Genomic DNA, 25,802 nt, shown 5'->3' with positions numbered 1-25,802 from the left:
GCTTTTAACAATGCAGATATCATCAGGGAATTGCAGAATGGTTATTTAATTTGTTACTCCCTTTATTGAAGCACTAGCTTTTAAGACCTTCAGTAATTTAGATAATTACAGATATATATATACAGATACAGATATAGAAAAGAAGCCAAAAGCATTATTTGTTTATATTTTTTCTGTCTAGGCTTCAGAGTTTGAACAAATTAAGAAAAAACTCTGATTTAGTTTTTTTAAAATAAAACAAGACTAAAAACCTCCTTAAAATTCTGCAGTTTTAAAACACTCTTGCTTTTGTCTGTTCCTTCCATTAGCAATATGTCTTTTTCTCATGGTTCATAAATTTCCAGTAAACCACAGAGAAATATTCCAAACCCACAGATAATGTTTAAGACCATGATAAATTAAACTCAGCCCATAACGATTATTAATTATTTCAAGTGCTTCCTCTTTAGGCTTCATTTTCACTATTGGCAGACTGGATTTGAGAAAAGACAGTGATCTGAATATCAAGAAATACTTTCAACTTAAAAACTGAGAGATTAGCAGAGTTATTTCAGGTCTAAACTATATGTAATGTCAGTCTGTTTTTCTTCATGGATTTATCTGGGATCTGATTTAAGGACCTGATTCAAACTCCCCTAAATCAGCAACTTCACCACAGATTTTGGACTACATCATCAAACTTTAGACCTGTTCTCACATCTATGGATATTTTTATGGATAGAGGCCATCTTTCCAGAACCTGTTGATGTGAAAGGTAAATGAATTTTTGCCAAAGTCTTATTCCATACCACACATTTCCCTGCCATTCCTTGTGGTGCTATTTACATCTTGAGGAAAGGACACACTTAAAATAGGTGTTTAAAATAAGAGTGTATTTGCAATTAGGGTAGGCAAGATGGTTGTTTCCTCAGGAACAGAGAGTTCCCTGTCTGTAAGATTATTTGGAAGTTACTCATATTGCTAGCAAAAGTCAAATAAAATAATGAGTCAGTTTAGGTTAGGTATTGAATTACAGAATGAGAAAACATGTTACACAAAGGAGAAAAAAAAAAAAAAAAAAAAAAGCGTGTGGTCGGGTATACCTATGATTTAATTTTGTCTTTTTTGGGACATCTCAGTAAGGTGCCAGAGCTAAGGGCACTGTTCTTCCTTGCACATTGCCCCAAAGCATCACACCTCAGCACCTCACCTGAAGAAGGGCTTATATAGGCAAGAACTTGTCTTTATTTTCCCTTCCACACTGTATGAGTTGTTCTGATGAAAGACATTAGCTTTACTTACAAATTTTGCCTTGCTTAAATGCTTAACCCATCGGGAATACAGTGATGCCACTACTTGGCCTCTGAATTTACCCTCTTCCTTAGTCACTGTGTCTTAGTTTAGGCTGGAATGACTTTGTCTGTCCTTGGATTGTATCTGCAGAGTGAGCTGCTGAGAAACTGCCCTTGGAGCAGCTTCTGCTCTGAGCTCCTCTCCCTCGCTTTCTCTTTTGTTCCTTTTGCCGTCCTTCTTTTCAACTTCCTTCCTAGATCTTTTTCAATAGGAAGGCTGCCTGGGGACCCGCACTAAATAGACATGCGAAGGATCAGTGTTTCCCTCCCCTACTAGCTGTGGCTGGGCCCTGGGATATGATATGCAAATCTAACAAGGGGGTACGCTCCCTCCTTCCTTCCTGTTCGGGGCCAAGATTTTCCCTTCTTATCTGGCTGCTTTTAACTTGCATTTCACTTGTATTCTTTAATTAGCACATTCCTTCTAGCTTGGCTGGCTCTTTCCTGTTTACAGCATCTCCACAGTTGCTACTCAGCTCTATAAATCAGACACTTCAGGAGAAGTACTCATTGTAAATATGCGTGTTACTAGACTCATCAATTCTAGTTCACTGGGAGCTTTGAGTATAAATTCTGTGTTACATATTAATAATGCAAATAGTAATTTAGTACTGAAAGTGACTTCCTAAATGGCCTTCCCTTTTACTGTGTTTGGGGGTGTTGTCATACCTGAGTGGGTATTTCCAGGAAAGAGAGTAATGCCCAGATGTATCAGGTGAGAAGATGTACAAATTAACTATATTGAAAATGAAACTAATCATATTGTAAAGAGGAATAAGTGGCAGTGTGAGGACATTGCTTCTTGAAGTCAGAATTTGGCTCATGTTGCTTCTCATGAGGAAGAAGAGAGGGGTTATAATGTAACCCATTAAAAGTCTGCAAATAATAGTACAGGGGAGAGATTGAAGGAAGGAACAGGAATTGGACTATGCTTTCCCCTCAAGGGCAGTGTGTCCACTTCGCCAGGCCAGATGTGCAGTGTCACTTCTTTGCGATAAAGGGGCCTGTGCAACATGTGCTGCTCCAGTAAGTTCTCATTTAACAAATTTCAGCATCAAGCAATGGACAGGTGAAGTATCTTGTGCAATGAATTTTAAAATACTTTTGGATGGAAGACTATGTACAAATGGTAGATGGTTTTATACTTAAACGATATATCAAGATTATGTAGAGGTCTTCATAAAGTCTCTAAGTCTTTATGTATGATCTAGCAGATCACAAAACTAAATTATGTTTCAGAACAGTGGAATCCTTTTGAAAGTAAATTTGATCTGTGGTTATGTAAGTTGATAAATACATTACTTACATAAAATGTCCAGAAATACATTCAAAACGTGAGGTGCATTTCCACTCTATAATAGTATTGCACAAATCATAATGAAGTGATTAAAAGCTCTGTGTGTCCTAAGCAAGAGCAGAACTTGGCCGTCATACTTCTGCAACTCAGTATGAGTTGTATATATATCTCATTATCAGTGGGAGGATATGAGACCATCACCGCAGTGTTGAGCTGTTGTCATGGTTTAACTGAAACCAGGACAGCTGTGATTTCCCTACAGAGCTACGAGAGATCCTGGGTTTAGAAACTGTGTTGTAGCCATGTATGTCAAAAGAAAGAATTGAGGCTTGTAGGCTGATGTAGTCTTTTGTTAGACCATGTGATATAATTGGAAAAATGATCAGAATCTTAACTGTTTTTTCCTCTAATATCAATCACTTATGAAAGATACTATTTTTTTTTCTGCAAACCTTTGTTGTTATATTTATCTTTCTAAGTGTAGAGGACATACATTCTTATGTCAAATGTGCAGGTTTTTATATTGATACTTGAGACATTATATGTGACAAAGGTAAAGGAAAGAAAGAAAGAAGCTGTGATGAATGTATAGCAGAGTTTAACCCAGCAGACTTTCCAGGCTGTGATTATTATAAGCACAGGTCTCTGATGTGCAGAGACTGCAGTGAAGTGTCTAGAATTGTACTGTACAGTGGCATGAAGCTAAAGGTTTAAACTGAAGTTTATAGATTTAATTTTGAGGCAGTTGCCAAAGCTGGAAGAGGTTAAGCTTTTCTTTTTCTCGTTCTGAAAATCAGAATACTCAGTGTGATACTCCAGTCTTTCTTTTTTGTGAAACACAGATCGCAACATTTCAATTCCAGTTCTTTCATTAAGACCAACGATTTAAGTCTGAATTAAAGCATTATCTTTGGAAAGATATGTGCTCTGGATCTAAGAGTGCAAATGCAGGAGAATTTATCCATGTCCCTCAAAACTTTCCCAAAAGTGCCTCTGCTAATTTGACCATCCAGTCAGTAGATCTTTCTGCATCTTTTCCCCGAAGGTTGAGAGGTGCCCAAAACCAAAAGGTTTTTGATAAAATAGATTGTGACCAATTGCTTTAAACTTTCTGTTCTTCATGTGGCTAGAACTTTTAGTACAATGATTTTTAATAGCTTCAATCTGCAATTGCAATTCCAGCTCTAAACTCTAACTGATATACTTGTATACTCCAGATGTTAGCCTTGCTGTGCTACACATGCCTTGAGCAGCCCAGATCTTCATGCAATACTAACTAAATGGGAGACAGAAATATCTGAAGATGTTGGATTTCAAGCATGCTGTGCGTACTGTAGCTTGTCACAGATCACTGGCTGGACTTCTGTTAATTTTGGTGCTTTCTAATGCATGAAATGTTAACCAGAAAATGTTATCGTATGAGTTTTTGGCCTTTTATGGATAGAATAAAGGATCTGAAATCTGAAGCTTTCACAGCTCAGCTGAATGTCATATTTGCTTGCTGAGTGAATGAGAGTTAGGCAGATTCACCTCCACTTTCCTAACAAAATTAATTTGAGACCTTAGATTTAACCATAGCTAACAGATTAGAAGTTCTAAGAAATAAGAATAAGCAGATCGTCATTGAAAGCTTTGAGGAAGAAATGTGTCAGTGGGGCAATTAAAGTAGGAAATGATTATGTTGTCCCTGGTAGTTGGGAAGAATGACAGAAAAATATAACAAAACCAGAAAAATCTTGAAAATTTGCTTTGGATTTTGCAAGTTTACAATATATCTTCAATCCTGCCAGAAGGAAAGAGGAAACAGCGAAGGTTTAGTTTAGGGTGGGAGGCAGACACAGTGAGGGGAAAAGAGAAAGTCTTTCATATTCCACAAAAGATACAGGCAACAACAGAAGAAAATAGCTAATGCTATGCAGAGAATACAGGAAAAAGTATTAATCATCCATTGCCTTGATTTAACCCTTAATACAATATATTGGGCCAAACTTGCCTTCTATTATAACTCTTCTGATTGCACTGGAATTATATCCAGGATTGATTTTGTCAATATATTCTTCTGCTAAAACTCACTTTATAAAAGGAAAAATTAAATAAAATTATTTTGGTTTTAAGTATCTGTATGTGCAAAATAGATATTTAATAAATGCGTGTGGTTGGATATAACCAGTAGAAACAAATCATTCAATGACTCTTGAAGTTGTTATGTTTAAAGAAGCTATCAAGCTCCAAGGAATAAGCTGTTTATGCATTATATGGTTGTTACTTTAGCAGTGGTGCAAAAATTAAAATCTTCATTTGTTTCAATCATATACCCTTTAGTGTATTTCGGCTCCCACAGACATGGAGGATCATTTGTAATAGCACTGTGGGTATGAGCTGCAGCTCATATGGGAAAGGAAAGTAATTATGGCAATGGTATGTCTTTGCTTTACTGAGCAGTCAGGAATGGCATTGGAGAGCAACAGAGATGTCAGGTTTGTAGAGTTTAGCTGTGATCCATTTTAGTCTGACTAAAGTAACTGTGGAAGAGAAGAGCAGTGAGCACTAAGGAGCATAGAGAAGAGAAGTTTTTTAGTTTGTCAGCCCAGAGAATAGTTACAGATTTACTGGACCGTACCGAGTTTGGCTGAGGTGGGATTAACTTTCTTCATAGCAGTCTATATGGTGCTGTGTTTTGGATTTTTGTCTAAAACAGTATTGATAACACACCAATGTTTTGGCTGTTGCTGAACAGCTCTTGCACTGCCCCAAGGCTTTCTCTTTTTCTCAATCTGCCCTCTCCTAGTGAGCAGACTGGGGAGGGGACACAGCTGGGACAGCTGACCTGAAACAGTCAAGAGGATATTCCATGCCGTATAACATCTTTCCCAAAAACAAACAAACAAACAAAAACAACTGAGGTGGGGGTAGGGGTGAGGGTGTGGTGTGCCTTCCAATGCTGCTTGGAGCCTGGCTGGGCATTGGTTTGCTTATGTGAGGTGGTGAGTGATTGCCTTTTCATCACTTGGGGTTTTTTTCTCTTCAGTTATTAAACTGTCTTGGTCACAACCCACAAATTTTCTTGCTTTTGCTCTCCCTATTCTCTTCCTCATTCCACTGAGGTGGTGGTGATAGGTGCTGGTTGAGTGTTTTACCGCTGGCCAGAGTCAACCCACCACATGGCCTTTACTGCACAGATTAACAGACTATACGGTTCTGTGGTCTCCGATGCCTGTGATCTTATTTCCTTAATAAGCATAGAGCCATTTGGTAGTTACGTACCCTTAAACTGAGTCACTGAGGGCCATTTTCAAACAGTGAGAACACCAGGAAAAATACCATGCAGTTACGTGTCAGTGCCTAATGCTTCAGGATATACATTTGCACAGGTGAGCCATCCAGTTAACATCCTGTATTCTTGAATACAGGAGTTGAATGAAACTCAGACAGAAGTTTTTCTAGAACAGGTGCTTTTATCAGACAGACTGATTCTAGAAGCATTCAATAAATAAGTATATCCTTCCATTTTAACTGCTTGCAGCACTTAGAATTTCCTGTCAAGATGATGCCACAACTGAATGCCTATCCCTCACATTATTTCTCTCAGTGTACCCATGCCACCATAAAGTGCAATTTAGTCTTTGAGGAACTATTCTTCACAGGAGGAAATGGTCATAAACTTGTGCCCTGAGGTAGAGGAGGAAGAGCAAGGGCACTTTGTGCTACAACCCGTTAGCTGAAGTGACTGGTGAAGTCTACAAGCCTAGAAGGGGTCAAGTCTACAAGCTGGAAGGCTGGAAGGCCTGGAAGGCCAGTCTGCAAGATGGAAGGGGTATTTCTGGTATAGGGATGAGTCTGGGGAGTCCTAGAGCAATAGCTGATCAGTTAAAAATCAGATGGAAGGCATATAGAGCAAGACTGAGAAAACATTGCAGCATATTCAGAAGACCAGTGTGATTTCATCTCCAGTTTGCAATTTGTAAACTTTCTTTTATTGATTAAGTTTTCTTGTCTTTCCATGGTGACTGTCTTGCCATGTGCAGTCAATTAAAAAGAATCTAAAACTTGAAATCAACACTATAATAAAGAAAAGTAGGTTTGAACTTCATCAGTCACGAACATTTCTAAAACTGACATTTTCCTGTGATGCTGAACAGGTAGCACCACCTGGCACCACTCTGCTTGCAACTTTTATGAAGAGCAAATGTACGATGTATGGTTGTGCTAATCTCAGTAGTTGGTACTGTAATGAGTGGAAGGTGATGGCAGTGATGGGCCTTATACCTCTCCTATCAAAACATAGACAGTTGTCTTAGAAACACTGATGATCATCCTAGTGTTGCTTTCTTGTAGTGATAAATGCCTTTAAGTGACTTTCTGGACTAGAATAAAATGGTCTGCAATAAGGGTGGTAATGATGAATATGCAGGCAACTTAATTTTTTTTTTTTTTGCTTAGTTCAGTAGGCAATTTTAATATTGCCCTAGAGTACTGCTGAAGGTGATTTTAATCCAGATTTTTTTTTCCAGTGAATTTTGCTGTATATATGAAAGTTTGGTAAGAAAACGGTCTTCTGCCAGCAGTAGTGGAAATGCTGTTTAATAACATAACAAATATTTCACAGATTAGAATCTATTTTTTACGAAGGTGATTACTATTAAAATATAATTATTATAAATAAAAATTAGAAGAAAAGTCCTTAGGAATGGGAGGGAGAAAAATTATTTTTTAGAGAGTATGTGTTATTCTGCCAAAGAACTGACTAAATAATATTACGAAAATTTGTTCTCTTTCTTAATTTTCTGCAAATCATCAACTCTTAGGCTTGTATATGAAAACACTGGATCTAACCACTTTGAAGTCAGTGGGAGTTTTTCCATTGAGTGTCATGAGCTTTGTGGCAGATACTTGTGTCCTATAACTTGCGCTAACGTGCTGGACATGGGGAAAGTGTTTCTCCACTGTTCTAATGCAGAAAATGGAGTAGTGCTGGTTTTCTGCATTGCAGGTTTGATGGACAGCCGACAGGTTATACATAGTTCTGTACTGATGAGCAAACTAACAGGTTTTGGTGACTCCTTTCAGCCTATGCAGAGACCAAGCATAATGTTTGTCCTCCTAATGCCTAATCATGTCCTTCATGATGGTTTTGAATATTATAGCCCAGATGCTAAAGATGTGGCAGTACTGGGCATCTGCCTATGATAGCAGATGTTACTATCCTCTTTCTAATTTCTTCTCGTGGTATTAAAGACCACCAACAAAAGGATCCTTAAAGGCAGAATTTACTTCTCAATACAAGAACTAGCTTTGTTGGGGGACATTTGAGACACATTAGTGAGCAATTTCTTGAAGAAATACAAATTTGTTACTTCTTACCCACACATTACCACATGCATTAAAATATTAATATCTGTTTGCTCAGTGATGGCATTTCAAGTTTCACGATTACATTTCTGTGATCTTATTAAGGGCAAGGGAACTCCTCATTTCAGTTGGTTTCAAGTAAGTATAATTGCAGCAAGTATTCAGGGCCTCTTTCAAGAGAACTTTCATACCATTCTTCCTGTAAACCACTGAGAGTTTCTTTAAGCACCTAATGTTTGATGTTTATACTTTTTCTTTCCTCTTGGATGGAAGTATAATTGAGTTAAAACAATCTTTCACTGATGAATACTTCATTTACAATAAGCATAACTGTAGTAATTTTATCTGTCACTCAAAATGCTGCTATGTTGTAAAGCTACATTCAAGAAAACCTGCTGTTTTCTTCCCTAGAATAATTGGAAACCACAGTTGGTTAAGCAACATCACAGAAGGTCATTGTTCTTACAAATGAAAAATAGAAGATAGAATTAACCAAAATAGTTGAAGAAAGACCTCTGCATATCTTTTTCACGCAGAAGTACATTTTTACAAAACTGTTTGAGAAATTGTCATGTCGACCATATGAGACAGTCTAATCAAAGTCAGGTAGTTCTGGTTACAGTTCAGACATGTTTGGGACACTGATATTTAGCTTGTTTGGGTTTATGTCAGATGAACAGATTTTACATTCCAAGAGGTTTAGCTGTAGCTTGACTTTAGGCTTGTTTACTGCAGAAAAGATGGTGTGAGGTTAGGGCAAGTTGTAGGAAACATGAATAAAGGGCCTGAGCTTTTTTTTGTTGTTGCATCACATTCTTATGAAATGGTATTGTAATCCTCACAGGACAGGGAGAAAACAAAGAAAACTAGGGTACAGAGCTGTAGAGTTGGATCAGACTATTTCTATTAAATGCAGAGCTCTGGGTCACAGAGAGGGTAAGTGATTTGCCCAAAGGCACAGAGGAAGTATGTTGGAAGTCAAAAGGTTTGAAAATTGGTTCTCAGATTCCCAGTTGCTCTTCCATTACTGCAAGAATTAGTGAGCATGGCAGCCAAACAACACCATGTCTTTTCTCTCACTCACTGTCTTTATCACTCTCCGTATTTGCTACCTTTTTGTTTTATTTTCTTATGTGACACTAAAAAAAAAATCAGGAAGACAATAGCTGTTATATTTTTACTGATGTGCCACAGTTTCTGGAAGCCCGATTTGTATGTTATGTGTTCTACATTCTGCTCCACTAGAATAATGATTTGTGACTGAGTGAATAACCAAGAGCCTGTCCTAATTTGCATTGTTAAAATTTTAACTAATACAATAATATCCCTGTAGGTCATTTGCAACCTGCGTAATCTATTTGCTGAAGCAATGTCATGTAAATTAGAATTGTGAGTAGATGATTGTAAATGATTAAGTTAGCATGTCTTAAGAAGTTACCACCCTTGAGCTGAGATGCAATAACTGATTGTTGCATGCTTCTATTTCATGACAGGTTAAACTCTGGCTAATTTAATGCTAATTTAAGTCACTATGCAGTGCATGATTGTCTGACCATGCCTTACAATCTATTATTTTAAATACCTAGGTAATTCTATTTTTTCACAATGAGGTCTGAAGTTGGTTACAAGCTATCTAAAGCTCTGATTCGTCTGACAGTGTCAATACAAGGTTAAACACTTGACAGTGTGGCCTCTGTACTCTCTCTACTGCCTTTGAGTTTTCTGTGTTTACTGAAGTGTTAGATGTTGATATCTTTATATTCAGTAACTAGCATGATAAAATAAATGGGAAAGCAACCAAAGGACAGAGGAATTTTCTTGGAAGTCTTAGAAGTGTTGCTATTCCCTACCAAATGGCTCTATGTACATATAATTTTGGCACATTTTAGAAGGAAGGGCAAGGCATGAGACAGAATGCTTACTTAAGATTCCTTTATCCAATGTAGGACACATAAATTGACACAAGCAGAGTGTTTTCTTGGATATCAGTGAAGCTCTGAATAGCCACAGAGTTACACCCTCAGAAGAAACATATTTTCACAGTGGGACCATAAACAGACATGTGCTGGTGGGAGAACTTTTGGGACAAGATAGACTTCCAGAACACAGAGTGCAAGCCAATTGTCAGTAAGGGCTCAGATCCTACAGTGAGTGCTGGCAAAGTAGGGCTCCATCTAGACAGTAAAAAACTAGACAGAGATTGTATCTGGCGTATTTTTAGAAAATAATTATGCACATTCTTTTGAATATTTAAAATGATGGTGAAAACTGTATCATTCATCAGGCATGTTGGTTTAAAAAACAAGAGATGCTGTTAGAGCTTGAGAACAGAGACATTGTAGCTTTGTGAGAGATTCACAGACATTTGATTTCATTCATCCACCCACACAGTCTGAGATAAGCATAAGAAAATTGTTCTACTTTAAGATGGAAAGTTAACTGGTTTGAAAAGCTGTCTTGGAGGTCAAAGGCTTCTGTAATAAGTCTTGTACATTTTTATTTGATCAATTTGATTATGTTTCTTAAAGTCCATGTAAGAGTTGGTTCCATTTATGTTTTAATGTTCTCAGAGCATTTTGACAAATGTACTGCTATACATTAAAAAAGGATGCTATCATGAAACTGCTGTCATTACCAATTAATGTTCTTATTGCCATTTTCTTTCCTGTGATAATGTTTAATTCATTCTAACCTTAACAGAGATTCCTGTCAGAAAGAAATGAGAGAGACAAAAAGAATTCAGCAAATGAGTTGGGCCTAGGTAGAATATTTAACATTACAAAGAAAGCAACCAACTTCCTCCCTAATTATGTTACATTTTTGTCACTATCTGATGGATCCTTCACTGTTATAAATTGTAACAGTACCATGTGAAATCTGCTTGAACTGTGCTAATATGCATAGCTGAAGAACTGGTCCAGGACTGCAGGCACCTACTGGGCCTCAGAAGTCGAATGGGCCTAATCATTACAAGCATAGCTACATTAGTGCAGGTGTCTTCTGGTTATTAGTGCAACTGAGAAATCAAATTAGTCCATTAGTATGATATGCAGTCTGTTTAAAAACACTGTTAGAACCATTTATTGTAGTTTTATGATAATGTCTTTATTTGTAATGTTGGATGCGCTTTGTAGTGATGTAGCTAGTGGAGTTCCAAGTGCCTGACTCATGCCAATTTAGAATGAGACTTCATTCTAAAAATTTTCTTACAAATAGGAGATTCCTGGAAAAAAAATCAGAAAACTCCGCAAACCTCATACAGGTTATTGCTCAAGTTAAATGCTCTCTCCAGTATCACAGCAACAATTGCATGAGACTGGCATTTCTGTAAAATACTTGGATTCTGTAATATGGCATTTTCTGACAAACCATCAGTTGAATCTAGTTTACAGATTATCCTTAAAGTGCTCAATGTCAAACAGATTTTCTCCTTCCCATGCAGGATATTCTCCTCTGACTTGTCTAAACCACAGCTGCTTTCGATTATAATCTCCATAAGAGAGTCTGGGTAAAACCTATGGTCAGGTACCCTGTGCTATCTAACTCAATCCACTGTACTTTTGTTAAAATCTTACTTGCTTGAGAAGGGAATTTCTGGTCTGCTAATTTAAATGCTTTTGCACTCTTTTAAATTCATGGCATCTACACAGTTTTGAGCTATGGCTTGCATGAAATCTGAGGGAGAGTTTCTGAAAGCAGCATGAACCATGCAAGAATTTGTGGTTTTCTTTTACTTGGTGTTGTTATTGAGGCTAATGGACCATACCTAGAAGAGAAAACTTTCATTTCCAGGGAGCTGTGTGAAGCATAACTGCAATCTAGAAAAGAGGAGGCTGAGGGGAGACCTCATTACCCTCTACAGCTATCTGAAAGGAGGGTGCAGAGAGCTGGGGATGAGTCTCTTTAACCAAGTCATAAGCAATAGGACAAGAAGTAATGGCCTCAAGTTGCACCAGGGAAGGTTTAGACTAGATATTAGGAAGCATTTCTTTCCAGAAGGGGTTGTTAGGCGTTGGAATGGGCTGCTCAGGGAGGTGGTGGAGTCCCCATCCCTGGAGGTGTTTAAGAGTCGGGTCGACATAGCGCTGAGGGATATGGTGTAGTTGGGAACTGTCAGTGTTAGGTTAATGGTTGGACTGGATGATCCTCAAGGTCTTTTCCAACCTTGATGATTCTGTGAGTCTGTAACTATACAAGAATTGCCTTATTTTCCTGAAAAAACCTTGTACTTTCGGCATTATTCACAGAAGGCTATATAGCATGTTTTGACAGCAGTATGCATACCTGTAAAAGCATCTATGAATGTTTCAGAGCACCAGAAATTTGCTGAAATTATTTTTGAGATATTATGATCTAAAACCAAAATAGACCACATATTTTTCTCATGTGGGTTTTTTGTTTGGTTGGTTGGTTGGTTTTGTTTTTTGTTTTTTTTTTTAAGTTGCATATGGATTTGAATTAAGAATCTCTGGGGCCTGCTGTGAAAACAACCCATGGAAATAAGTTACCATTCATCCTAACCTGCTCCTCCTAAAGTGGCAAATAACACAGATTTCATTGTGCACTTTCAATGATTCCAAGAAAAACAGCTCATATTATTTGTCCACTGAAAATGAATAGCAGCGAATGTTTTCCTTCATACATTATTTTCCCACATGCATTGTTTTCCTACATACATTTATATATGCCCTACATATATTAGTTCTCTCACTTTCCAGACTAAAAAATGCTTTATTTTTTTTCTAAAATTCATTATAAATAACTTGTTTAGGAGCCAGAAACTGCACATGCTTTCAATATACAGAGAAGAGTATAATTTTGGAAAATACACAGTTGATGACGAGTTGTTTTTCTTCTGCCACAGCAAAAGTTTGACTATTGAGGGTTATTTCCTCATGGAAGAAGGGGAAGGGGGAAGACTGCCTTTTAGATCTCGTCACATTTTCTTTCAGTGAAAAAAAAAAAAAAAATCATTTAAATTCTTCCAGAATTGCTGTGGTTTTCTTGTGACACCTGTTTTGCAGACTTCTGTTTACACACTATTTTTCTACTAAATCTGCTTTCTGCAGTATTTTGTTGGGAGTATTCCTCCATGACGGAGGGTGGGGAGGAGGAACAGAAAGTATTTGCTGTCAGGCTGGCATAATTATGTTTCTGTTGTGATAGTCTTAAGTACTGTAATGTTTTCATAGCAGTATGACCTGATTCAGAGAAGAAAGCAAGTGATGTAAACTGGCACAGCGGGGCCGGGCACGGTGGGCTCCCCTTGGGGGGGGCAGCCAGGGCCCGTTCCACGGCCCAGCCAGGAGCGGGGCAGCCGGGGGCACCGGGGCAGCCCCAGCCCCGGGAATCCGGCACCTCCCTGGGGACGGGGTCAGGCTGAGGCGAGGCCGGGACGTGTGCCCGTGGGTGGGCCCGGCCCGGCGGGCCGACGGCGGGGCAGGGCTGTGGGGAGCCGCCCTGTGCCGCGTTGCTGCGGCGGCGACTGACGGCCTCGGGGCCGGGGGCCGGTGGGGTGAGGCCCTGGGAGCGGCCCGCTGGTGCTCTCAGGGCCCTGAGAGGAACCTCTACCACACTGACACTCTGACTGCTCCAAGGAGACCTGTGACAGGCTCAGGGCTTTCTGGTGACTGTCACGGCGAGCGCCCATCCCAGGAAGTGTCCACGTCGTGGGGCAGGTGACTTTCTCAGCTCGCTGGGAGGCAGGAGCCGACTCAGAGCTTTTCAGCTCACCACACGTGTTTTGAGAACATGAACCTACATGCAAAAAGCACCTCAGCTGTGTTGGTTTTACTATTAAACTTTGGGCCTGGCCAGTTTAGTGCTGGGTACCTTCCTAGGTGCCTTCCTGGCCTGACACAGTTACCCGTGTTTGAGGGTGTAGACATGGCAGCCCCCCTCTGCCATCACTTCCCCCCTTACCCCTCGGGGCCCAGGCAAGCTGCTCTGCGTGGTGGACACCACTGTCAGCATTGCAGGTGTCGAGAGGCAAAACCACCCCTGCCAAGGCAGGCTGCAGTGTCGGGATGGCGAGTGCCCTACAGCAAGTGGATGAGGTGGACTGCATGGCCTCTCCGGGCTAGTTTGGTTGCTCTTGTCCCCAGTTCTTCAGAGGTTTCCCTTCCTGATTCATGGTAGAGCTTTTCAAAGTGCTCTGGTGCTGTATAGGTTTTGGCTGCTGAGGAGATTTCTTTCCCTTCTCTTTGTGTTGCTCACTTTTTGGTTTTCTATATGATGAATTTTCTCTGTAATGGCAGTTAATGGGCATGCAGTAATCTGCATAAATGGAGAAAGGCAAATGCAGACTGAAAATGTGCCAGAGAAGTGCATTGGAACTACCAGCCAATTTCACGGCATCACACCGCCAAGACAGAAGACATGAAATACACGGCCGCTTAACTGGCATAACATGACCAGCGCTGTGCCTGCAGCTGTACTGCAGCACGGCACCATCAGTGTGTGCCACAGGGAAGCGTAAAGCTAGGAATCCCATTTCAATTGCTGATTTTATGTTTCTGTTATTTTCCAAAGAACATTAAGGTTTTTTTTTTTCTTTTTAATGTAAACCGTTTGGATACAGACGCTAAAAAAAAAATTCCTTTATATGCCAAACTGCTGCTGATGTGATCTGTGGCCTTGGTGTCACATTCAGCCTCTTTATGATTCAGTTCTGCATTTCCATTCTTCACAAGGCTGTTATAGTGCTTAAGTAATTAATGTCGATACATTGTTTCATGTCCTTGAGCAAATAGAAATATAAAGCTACAGATACACTGACAAATAATAGTATTTAAGGCCTGCTGAACTCTGGTTTCAACCTGTAGTCACAAAACTGAATCGCCAAAGTGAGAAGCAGGAAGGAAGCTCTGTGAGAAGCTACAGTGAGGAAAGGATCTCCGAAAGCATTATTGTTTTTTCCTCCCTGCTAATTAAACGCTTGATTATTTTACTTCCTGAGTTTGAAGCATTATTTTTTTATCCCAGTTCGTTTCAGAAAGCATTTAAGTAGTTGTTGTTCCAATGACGAGATGATAATGGAAGAAGAAAAGAAAAATTTCTCCCCGAAATCATGTCAAGATGGTCTGGGTGACAATTTCTGGGTGGGCTGAAAAATAAAAAATTAATATTTTCCAGGATTCATTGTTACATTAATTGCTGCTATTCTAGGGCAGGGCTTCTTCCAGCTTCTCTCTGGGAATTGTGATTTACATTTAGCATCTATGCTGCAATACATGCACAATAAGCTACACTATTTTGAATTTTTAAGTCAGCCAATGTGACTGCAGACTGAGCAAGTGTCACAGTTTTAGTATTTGAGCATGAATTTTTACTACCTAGTTCGTGGTTGGTTCACTGAGTTCAAAAATAGCAACAAGAAAGAAAGATTTGAGCCAATTTTGAATTAATTTTGACAGATTTGTTATCTACTTTTAGAGATTTCAACAGTAAAGACAGAAACTGCTGTTGGAGAATAAATGACTTGTTGAAAAGTATTTACTCAGCTCTAATTAGGATAAGCTTTTTTTCTCATGGAAATGAAGAGAACGTACAGGCTCAGATGTTTATTATTTCAAATATATAGCATTTTTGTTTGTGAATAATTTTGAAAGTTTCAATTATTGTGTAGTTAGTTACTATGGAGACTTGGCCTGCAAAATGTGTAGTTTTATGAAAAAATTTCTGCCAGAGACCATATTGTTAAATAACATGTCTGGTTTTTAGACAGACACCTGAAGTGGTATGTGAATATGTTCATAGTCGTGCACACAGATCTGGCAGAGAGAAGTCTAAGTAAATATCAGCGAGCTTTATTTTGCAGTCCTCTCACTGTATGTCTTAGAGCAGATTTGTCAGATTTGTATAAATAGGAGTTTTTAAATAACAGCTTTTATGTAGAAGTTCAATCATTATTTTTGTTTTGACAAAAACATCCCTGCTTCTATCTCCCCACATGCCAGTACTAATGCAGTTCTCTCGTAGAACTATTGTGCTACAACAGATCGTCCTTTAGTTATCAAGACTGAGTGTGCTCCACTTGGTTTCCCACTTTAACATGTTTCTTCTGGTAAAAGACTTCTGTATTCATGTCATTGACAAGTATTACTCAATGACACATTTACCAATAAGCAACATGTAAAAATCCACTCCGCACAATTGTTACTGTCATGTTCCCACCACAGATTCCGGTGCTGTGGGTGACACTTCTGCTTTGGGAATCCTTCCAATGGCCAGATTCTGCATGAAAATCACACGTCTATTCAATAAAAAACCAAGTTTACCATTAAAATTACGTTTTTTACAGTAGCCATATTGCAGGGTCTTTAGACACGGTAGAACACAACTAGTTATGACTAGAATAGCAATACTCAAGGGAATGGATGAACCATTTGTGGGGTGTGGGTTGCAGGGTGGCTTACTGAAGCAGGTAAGAAATGGCAGCAGTTACCTGTGAGCCACCCTTCTGAGGTTAGTGAGAAATCTCAGCTGAAAACATAACTCCTCTGTAAGTGCTTACATAAGCAGGACCTCTTTCTCAAACAAGAGCAAAGCAAGAAGGTTTATTTCTCCATCTTCAAATGTCAGACTGGTTTGTACAAAGTTAGGTGACAATCTTGACCTTTTTACTCGTAAAGCAGTAGAACAGAAACATTATTCAGTCAAGGTATCAATAGTCATTCATTCAGTCATTCCTACAATATGAAAGTGCAGTCTCCATGTGTAGGTGCTGACTGGGTGAGAAGGTGTCAATGGATGGACCCCAGTATTTATTGAGCACCCTTTGCAAGGCATATGATTTATGTAGCCTCAGTTGTCCCACAGATAAAGGCATCCTCAGTTAATGAAGAGGCAGTTTTTGTCAATTAGTGAGTGTGGCTTGGAGTCAGGGAACCTTGAGATCCACAGGCAGGTGAAGCTTCAGCTTCATGTGGCTGAACACAGCCCTGCATTTGCATGCAGAGGCAAAAACTGCTGCTGCCAGTCGTTTGCCACACTGGCACCTTGGAGAGCATGCCAGCAGGCACTTACAGGCAAGTACTGTCAGAGCTGGATTGCTGCTCAGAACTGCTGAGCAAGTTAGGAGTTTAATAATTTTGAAATCAAAACTCTGTCTTTACCTATATTCTACTGGGGCCTTGCATTCCTTGTATTGTAACACCTTTGAGCAACAGGTGGTGGAAATGAGGCACCATTGGCTTTGACTGGTATTTTTCCAGGTCCTCTCCTCTATACTCTTTCCACAACCAAACAATTAATAAGTGCTTATTAAGAAGCAAATTACTTGTCTGAACTTGTTTATTGAATACATTATCTCCTGTAGTTTTGGCTTCTGTTTTATGTCCCTTTACTTAATTCAGTCATTTTATAGTTTTTGTTACTTTTCCTTCTCCCACTTACCTTCTTTGTTAAAAATCATGGATATGTAACTGGAGGTTTGCCAATGGAGTTTGAAAAAACAGACTTAGAAGTCTAAATTTTGTCCTGAGGGATAATATTTACATATTTGGTTTTAATATCTTACACAAACTGATCCATTGAGTGGTAATAACTCAATAGACTGTTCAATGTGGTGCTATCACAGTCAGTATAAAACATCAAAAAAGTAGTAGCAATGAAGTTTACAAGAAGCAGGTGCTTCATTCATGACTAGGAAGACCCTTGCCAATGAAAGAGGGCACCTGTTTCAGCTTCACTGAAGACGAGATGTTACTGACTGTCGGTGGAAAAACACTTGGACTCAGTCTGGAAAGACTGGTCACAAAGGCTAGATCATGATTCAAACTTTTAAAATGTTTTGCATTTTCATTACAATGAGCTCAATATTTAAAAAAAAAAAAAAAGTGAAATTATTTTGTATTTGAGAGCTTGATATTTCAAATTCTTGTTAGATGACCTAAAGGTTACAATTTTATAATTTCACACAGCTGATTTATATTTGAGATGAATGGCCAAGAGTAGCACAGCATATAAAATACTTTAATAATATATTTTAATTGTATTTTAAACAGGAATCTGTGGAACAAATTACTCTTTTTTGTCATAACATGTAAAAAAGGGAATTATTTTCACATTTGTTGGTGAAAAAAGGTATGAGTTTACTTTGTTCTCATATGGCTCTCATAACAAGAGCTAACAATGAAACCTTACCTTGTGTGATTTTCTAATTTTTGTTTTACATTCTTATTGTAACAGGAATGGATCCTTAGGGTGAAGTGTCTTGGTTTTAGGTATTACTTTATAGTTTTACCTCATTCTACGCATGAAAATGTAATAATTTAAAGATAAAATTTTCATAGGTAGTCAAATCAGATGAGAGACAAATCCTAGATGAAAGGAAAATGTGATCTTAAATAATCATAGCCAGAATACTAAGTTTTAATGGTCTTAATTCATCAAGGAAGAATGTATTTTGGCATGTAGGTTTTTGGAACTATACTTGGGTAAAAACAGTATCAACATGAGGAGGTGAGTCAGTGTCAAAATGCAAACTGTGAGGAGAAATGCAGCAGTAGATTTGTATAACCTTTTACCTCATGGTCCATATTTCTGATCCCATTTTGCACTTTCTTCAGTTCTGTGATGTTTTTAATAGAGCTTTGAGATATAAACTTAGAGTTTTCATTGGAGGTGGAGGTGAGGAATTTGCTAGGAACCACTAGTATTGTTGTGACCAAAAATTAGTAGGTTCTTTTCCTGTCACCCTGGGTTTTGTCAGGTGTAATAAAAATGCCAGCTGCTCCTTGTTGCTTGCTGAAATCACTGTTTATCTGTCTGATTTGCTTGTCTTGGGTATATGTAAAGATCTGGTTTGCACAATTGAAAAAAAAAAAAAAAACCTCCAAGTGAGGAATATGAAAAGTGTAGATAAAGATTTGCTGAGAGTGAATCTGCATATCAGACAAAAAATAGCATGAAACACTAGGAGAGTGTTGTAAATCAAGGGGGTGTTTTGTAAATCAGTAGTTAGTTTTCTAAAGCCAGCACAACCATCTCAGCCATCTTTCTTGCTTGAAATATGTAACACAACACCACTGTCATTTTCTTAGACCGTAGTGAATGTTAGGACTTTGAATTGCAGAGATCAAGTCTGTTCTTAAAGTTTCTGAAGTCATGAATCTGGGTTATGAAAATGGTTGAATTGGCTTAAAAATTGTAAGATAAAGAAAATTAAATTAAAGCATATTGATATGCATCAGCTCTCCAGGGTGTACTACTGGTATTTATTTTCCTGGTCTTGCATATATGAGGGAAGATGATACAACTTTTCCTATAAAAAAATTTTGATACTTGTTGGTAGGCAAAAGCGTCACTTTCACATGAAAGAATATATGGTTATGGCAGTCACTTTGTAAATGGCAGTATATTATTTGAATGCTGGGAAAACACAGACATTTTTGATAAATGCAGAGTTTCAGTGTCTTTCAAGCTAGGGGAAAAAAAAGATTGAAACTAAATTGCGTGTTATATTTTAAAATGTTTGCTCAACTTTCAAGTTTGACTACTCAGGCTGTTTAATGATATCATATCTACTGTCCTTTTTTAAAAAACTTCTGTCTTTTTATTTCAGTATTTATTGTGATCTTGAGGCAATCGTGGTAAAGACCTTAGGTCAGGAATTAAGCAGCCCAAAGTTTGCAGATGTTTAATGGCACTGATTTGTTTTGTCTGAAATGTACAGAATTTTAACCACATGGAGTTAGGTCACCCAATTTCAGTGCTCACAGAGATTTTAATTCTAGTTCAACTTGTGAACCTTCTTCTTACCTAATTGTTGTTTTGTGTAACTCATCTGATGTCACTGAATTCACTGCCATTTTGCATTAATATAAGTGCAAATTTTGTGCTCTTGTGTTACAAACTTCAAAAAAACATGGAGTCTAAACAAGAACAAATGAACAGGGTATGGATCATTTTGGTTCAAGTTTATTTGTATAAAAGTATATCCTTTCTCAATTAATATGTTCTAAAATCATGTTTCTGGGAAGTTGACAGATTTTGTTCCTGGCTGTTAGATTTAGTTCATCTCGTAGAGGCGGGGAAAGTCCTGTTCATCACAGAAATGCTCTTAGGAGGTTTATTTCCTGGTGAATTTGTGGGAGGGCAAAGGTGAAGGAGTGAGGAGAAAAATTCTTTCACTAACTCAAGTATTTCCTGTAGACAGCAATTACATACAGGTCTGTGAACTTCAGTTAACTACCCACAAGCATTTGAACTGTGAGCTCAACATAGTGTTTGTCTAACCTTTTATTTCTGTATTTTCAAGATATCTGGTAGAGACTTTTCAAAATGAAATGCTTCTTTTTTTCTTTATGAGGGAAAAATCAAATAATGCAATTATTTGACCATTTTCTCACCAATTTACAGTCTGTATACCACAAGAGAGTTTGTTAAGCAGGAAGCATACATAGGAGTTCAGCTTTTTCCTGACTTTTTCTGCAAGCTATGATTCTAGCTGTGGCATTAAAAGCTACTCTTTATGTAGCTATTTTACAGTTCTTTTGTCAACTCATTGTTTGATGTCATATTGACCAGGAGTTCTCTGAGCTTAATTTTTGAGCTTATTTTGGAGTAAATAATTATATTTTATTTACTCTGTAGCTCTTACTCACAAATGAAAGTGTAGCTTAAAGCTACCTTCAAGTATTGTGGGGTTTTTCCTAACTAGTAATGGTAATGATACAGCAAATCTGTATAATGGCTAGTACTAATCTGGTACAATAAAGAAAAATGCTATTTCAAGGGAAAATCTATTCAGCTGTGGGTAGAACAAAGTACTGGGATTATTATCTGTTCTGTTGAAGTAATGGCACTTCTGCTAAGGAATCCTGATGGATGGGATGGTGGCTTTCTCTCTAGTATTTTCTGGGGTACGGGCATTGTGGGTGCCGTAAGCCTTGTTCCCATGTAACCACCCAAAATATGTCCATGGTTCCTTCTCTTGGGGAAACCAAAGAGTTATTTTCTACTAGTACTTTCAAAAGTCACAAATGAATCCAAACGAAATGTGAAAGGCATGTTCCTCTTACTTGGTACCAACTATCCAGGCATTTCTGAATGGAGCAGGTTGTAGCATCCAGAGCCTCGTCAAGCAAAATCCCCATCCTGGCCTACCAATGGGAAATTCAGGTCTGAGATGCTCTGGTTTAGATCCTGAGTGCCAAATACAGCCTGTGGATCCAAAGGAGTAGAGCAGGATTTTTATTTATTTTTTTCTAACAACTCTCTGTCAGTTACCAATACAGTCAAATATAGCCACAATGCTAGGAAATTTGTCTTTGGTATTGTTAGAAGTCATTGACTGACCATGGTTTATCATCAAGCAGGATCATCCAAAAACGTCAGACCAGCATTGTGGGAATGAGAAAATTAATTTCAACAGCATGAAAGCTATGCCTCACAGTAACTAGAAGTGTATATACTGTATTGAGACTAAACATGTCCAATGTTATGGCATTCCAAAAATTAAATTATTTCAACTGTTCCCTGATCAGAGCAATGTTTGAAATAGCAAAAAAAAATGGAGATGTAGAAAAAAAAAATTACTGACTGGAAACCCTTGGGAAGTTGATTTCTTCGGAGATACTAAGAATGGCAAATCCTAGGGAAATCCAAGAACTCCTTGAATACTGAGTACTTGAGTTATACAGGCCTTCACATTACTGCTTGAGCTTTAATTTCTTCTGTGCATCTTTATCTTAAATGTAACACTGTTCTATTTTGCCTTCAGAAGGAAGTAGAGTTTGACTTAGATTTTCTGCCTTACTGTATTCTGCTATTTTCTGCTATGGTTATATTCACCCACCTGTGCCAGCGCACCCGCTCATAGTGCAATCAGTTTTCCCTTTCAGTCAGAAAGGGGTCTAGAACTGTGGTCTGGATTTAACCACTGCTTCAGTGCCTTTAGTAGGCAGCTACCCTTTTTTTTTCCCGAAAGACCTCTCATTACAGCAATCAGCTGGGTATTTCAGTGTTTCAGGATTAAATACATAGTGGGCTTTTTGTTTCATAGTTTTACTTTGTCCTATTAAACTTCTAATTGCCACCTGGACTTAATATATTTGCTGAATATAAGCTGCTACTCCACTCCTTTTCACTGGCCACGGGCATCTCTAGCCTGTTTCATGCAGAACACCTCCTGTGGTACATCAGTGTCCATCATCGTACCTGACAGCACTGTTCCGATGCTGTCTGTGGAAGGAAGGAGTAAAGGTGAGTTCAAAAGCATTTTGCAGGCATATGCTCAGCAAGTGCTAAAAATCTTTAAAAGGACAGTATTTTATTTATGAAATTCTACACTGGAATTTTGTGAAAAGCTTGAATAAATTTGAAATTATACTTTTGCCTATAATTTAAATGACCTGCTCTCAGCAGATGTTTGATCTGCCAGCTACCTGCAAGAACATAGTGCATGTTTCCTATTGCCTTACTTGCTGATTTCCAAAGGCCTTTAATGAGGAGAGAGGGGTTTAGACCACTGAAGGTGATGGATTTACAGAAGGGTATGTCTGACCCGCTGATTTTTAGAAGTAGTAATGTCACCCAGTTTGAATGAAAGGAGTAAGTTGAAAAATAATTTCTATCTAATAACTTAAATCCTTTTAATTTTTTTTCTTAAATTATTTGATTAAAAAAACAATACTTATTCCTTTTTATAAAACTGTCTGTCAAAGGAAAAATAGTAGCAGTTTTTCTGTAGGAAAAAGGCATCATAAAAATGGAAGGAACTGGCAGTGATACCATTATTCTTTTGGGCCTTGATGGGCAAACATTACAAGAGCCTGAGATTTTGTCTGGTTACTACAAGACAAAGCAGGTTGTAGTTAGCCTTGCTTTGCAGTGAGATTTAGTGTTGTATGCCGGTGTGAGTGGTTTCTGTATTTTTTTTTTACCATACTAAGAAAAAAAGGTCTTAGGTTCAGTTCTAAAACTCCCCAGTCATCTCTGGGTTAAGTTCTAAGTCAAGTAGCAAAGTGAGACTAGAGCTGGTTCAAAAACTACGTGTTACTTATGAAAAAATTATTAGAAAGAATGTGGGGGTTTTCTCAAAAAAAATGCTTTCTACTTTTCTAAATTAATCAAATTTTTCTATTGCTCTTTTCATAAGAATTTTGAAAATGAAACCTTTTATTTATGTTTGTTTAAGTTTTTAAGATTTGAAAATACTCATGCCACAATGTTTTGGAAGAGATATTTCTTTTTTTTTCTCTAGTCTTTTTGAAATTTCCTCCTCTTCAAACATTCTCAGCTTTTGTGCTTTCAGAAATTTCCTGGTGGAAACAGTTTTAAAGAAATGGTATAAAAAAAGTTTTCCCCGGATTTTCACCTTCCCCTCACTTTCCCCATCCCTCCCTCCTCCAGTAGAGAAGATATTTGTGGGCAGTAGTTAAAGAACGAAAAAGAGAAAAGGAAGAGAGGCAAAAATCCACTAAGCCCAGCAGACCAAATCCAAAGACTAATTATGGTCGATTAACTTCAAGAGGTAAATATACTTGAAGGTCTAGCTCAACAAGCACCTCCAGAAGGAACAACAGTTATATTGCATCTGTGATAATAAAGTCGGCAAACTCTGAAACATTTAGGCTAGGTTTCATCTCACCTAATTTAGGCTGCTTAGCAGTTATGAGTCTGGTATGAGGAAATCATCTGGGTAAAGGAAGGAGATGACAGATAGTATTTATCCCACCTGTATTACTAGCTGAAGTTATACAACTTTAATTCATTAATGTTTTGGTTTTGCCTATGTAATTTTCATACCAGCAACCATAGCTGAATCTCAGCCTAATTGTTCATATTAAGTCCAACCCTTTTAAAAAAAAATATACCACTACAAAGCAGATAAACAGCCATCTAACAAAAGAGGCAAGACAAATACAAAGTTAGTTAACCACTCCTGGATGCCCATGAAGTTTGATCTCATTCAATAAACAAGCAGTTTATTTTCAATAGGCAGGTATGCAGTGGCTGTTGAAATCAAGTTAATAACTCTGCCCCATTTCACAGGAGTGTAGTTACCAGTAGGAAAATGAGGATGAAGAGGAGGATGTCATGCCTCTGCCCCACTCCGATTAATAATGCCAAATTCTGCAAGCATACTGTAATACGATCCATTAGTGACTTTGCAGCTCCTTCTCTCCGGTTCTGTACCAGAAATAGATGCATTTCAGTTCTGTTCCAAAAAGCAGGAATAATAATAACATTTGCAGAGCTGGGTAAAAGCTAGAATTTCACCAAAGGGAACATGAGATTTGCTGACTGTTGTCAGAGGAGAAATGTGTGAACAGGTTGCACAAAACTTTTAATGGGAGTTCTACAAAACTTCAAGATATTTCATTTTACCCAAAGAATGCAGTATTTTTGCATGTTTCGGGCTTTACCTTTTCAGGTCTCAGGTTTGTACCTACACCTTGCGCAGACTTAAAAAAAAAAAAAAAAAAGTGCCCATAGGAAACATAACATTTGTCCTAGTAATGAGAGCTTTGACATTCTTAGTAATCAAATATATTAGCTGCATAGCTAAATATTTTTATTTGAAAGATTGGAGAAGTATGTGTGGGGTTAAGAAGAGAGGAGCTAATTTGCCATGACCTATTTTCATTCCATTCCAATCAAAATTGCACCACTTAGCTGAGTACTAAAAAGGGATGCCTGAAGCACACTTGCATTAAATCATCTGTTAATGTCAGTCCAAATTTCTGCTCTGCTGCCTTCTAGGTGGTGACAGCTCTCTGCAAGGGATACCTGTGTTCTGCATACTCATCAGAAACTTTTATATGCTAGGATAGCAAAAAAGGCCTGAAAAATTGATAGTTATGAAGAGAGATGTCCAAAGACATAAGATGAAGAACTAAGAAAACAGTTGGAAGTACACATCTTTGCTGTAACTAGCTCTGGAGTATTGGTAGTCTCTAATTCAGCCAAAACATTGTCATTTTGGCTCAAGAGATTAAGTTTAATTATTATTGAAGTAAACAAATATTTGCATATTCACTTATGGTGTGAAAGAAATGTAACTTCTCCAAATTTCATGGTATTGCAGCGAAATTTGGCTTCCGAGGAACTATCACAAACAATTAACTACCTGTCCCCATTCCTTAATTTGAAAATTTCAATAAGATAAAGCTTTCTGAAAGCCATCCTAGTATGTTTTGATTTCTGTCTGGAACAAAACACCAAAGAATCTTTTTTTTCTCAGTTTATTTTGATCCTTTTGATGTCTCTTTCATCTAGTTTTCCTTCTGTGGCTCCTGTGGAAGCCAGTAGGTGGGTCCTGAGCACAATGCAATATAGAACTGGATTCAAATTTCCTGATTTAGTAAAACATACAAGGGTGTATATATAAGCCACAAAGATCTAGTTTGCAAATCTGCCTTTCAGCACAGCATTCTGGTAGCAGATGCATTCCCACCTTGTCCCCTTTCCTCTCTTCCTTTCCAATACCCTGTCCAGTGGACAGAGCTGAGGTTTCAGAGTAAGCTCTTCCTGCAAGGGAAGCCTGGGTGTCCTGGGCTGTGGCCATGAGCAGCAAGTGGAATACACTCAAAACAGGGGCTTGACAGGTCTGTCACTGCCATGGCATACTGTGCATTTACAGTTAAGCACTGTTGCCATGTTTAGCACTGTTGCTGTAGCGCTCCATGTGCCAAATGAAGTCATTAGCAGACTTGAGATCTGTCAACCATCTGTGCCTGGTATCTGTTCATCCTCCAGTGGGAAAGAGCTTTCGGTACAGAGTTGTAGTGGGGTGTAGTGGTGCTAGAAGGTCTCTGGGGAATGTCTTGGTCATGTGAATTAGTGTGCCACTCACATAGCATTTACTGCCCATCCCT

At 38.2% G+C, this 25,802-nt stretch overlaps 1 protein-coding gene across 9 annotated transcripts in view; it reads left to right on the top strand.

Annotated features, from left to right (window-relative positions):
* Nucleotides 1–25,802, top strand: part of SMYD3 (SET and MYND domain containing 3) — a 429,108-nt gene that overhangs the window by 308,874 nt on the left and 94,432 nt on the right. Inside the window, exon 1 of one of the 9 annotated variants that reach the window (XM_074925644.1) lies at nt 735–754. The exons of the other annotated variants lie outside the window; for them this stretch is intronic. The gene's annotated coding sequence lies outside the window, so the exon portion shown is untranslated. Of the gene's footprint in view, nt 1–734; nt 755–25,802 lie in introns of those variants that run through there. 9 annotated transcript variants of the gene reach the window in all.

This window comes from Athene noctua, chromosome 1 (assembly GCF_965140245.1).
Source record: "Athene noctua chromosome 1, bAthNoc1.hap1.1, whole genome shotgun sequence".
Lineage (NCBI taxonomy): Eukaryota > Metazoa > Chordata > Aves > Strigiformes > Strigidae > Athene > Athene noctua.
Note: the sequence above shows the minus strand (reverse complement) of the source record. Positions and strands in the feature narration are given on the sequence as shown.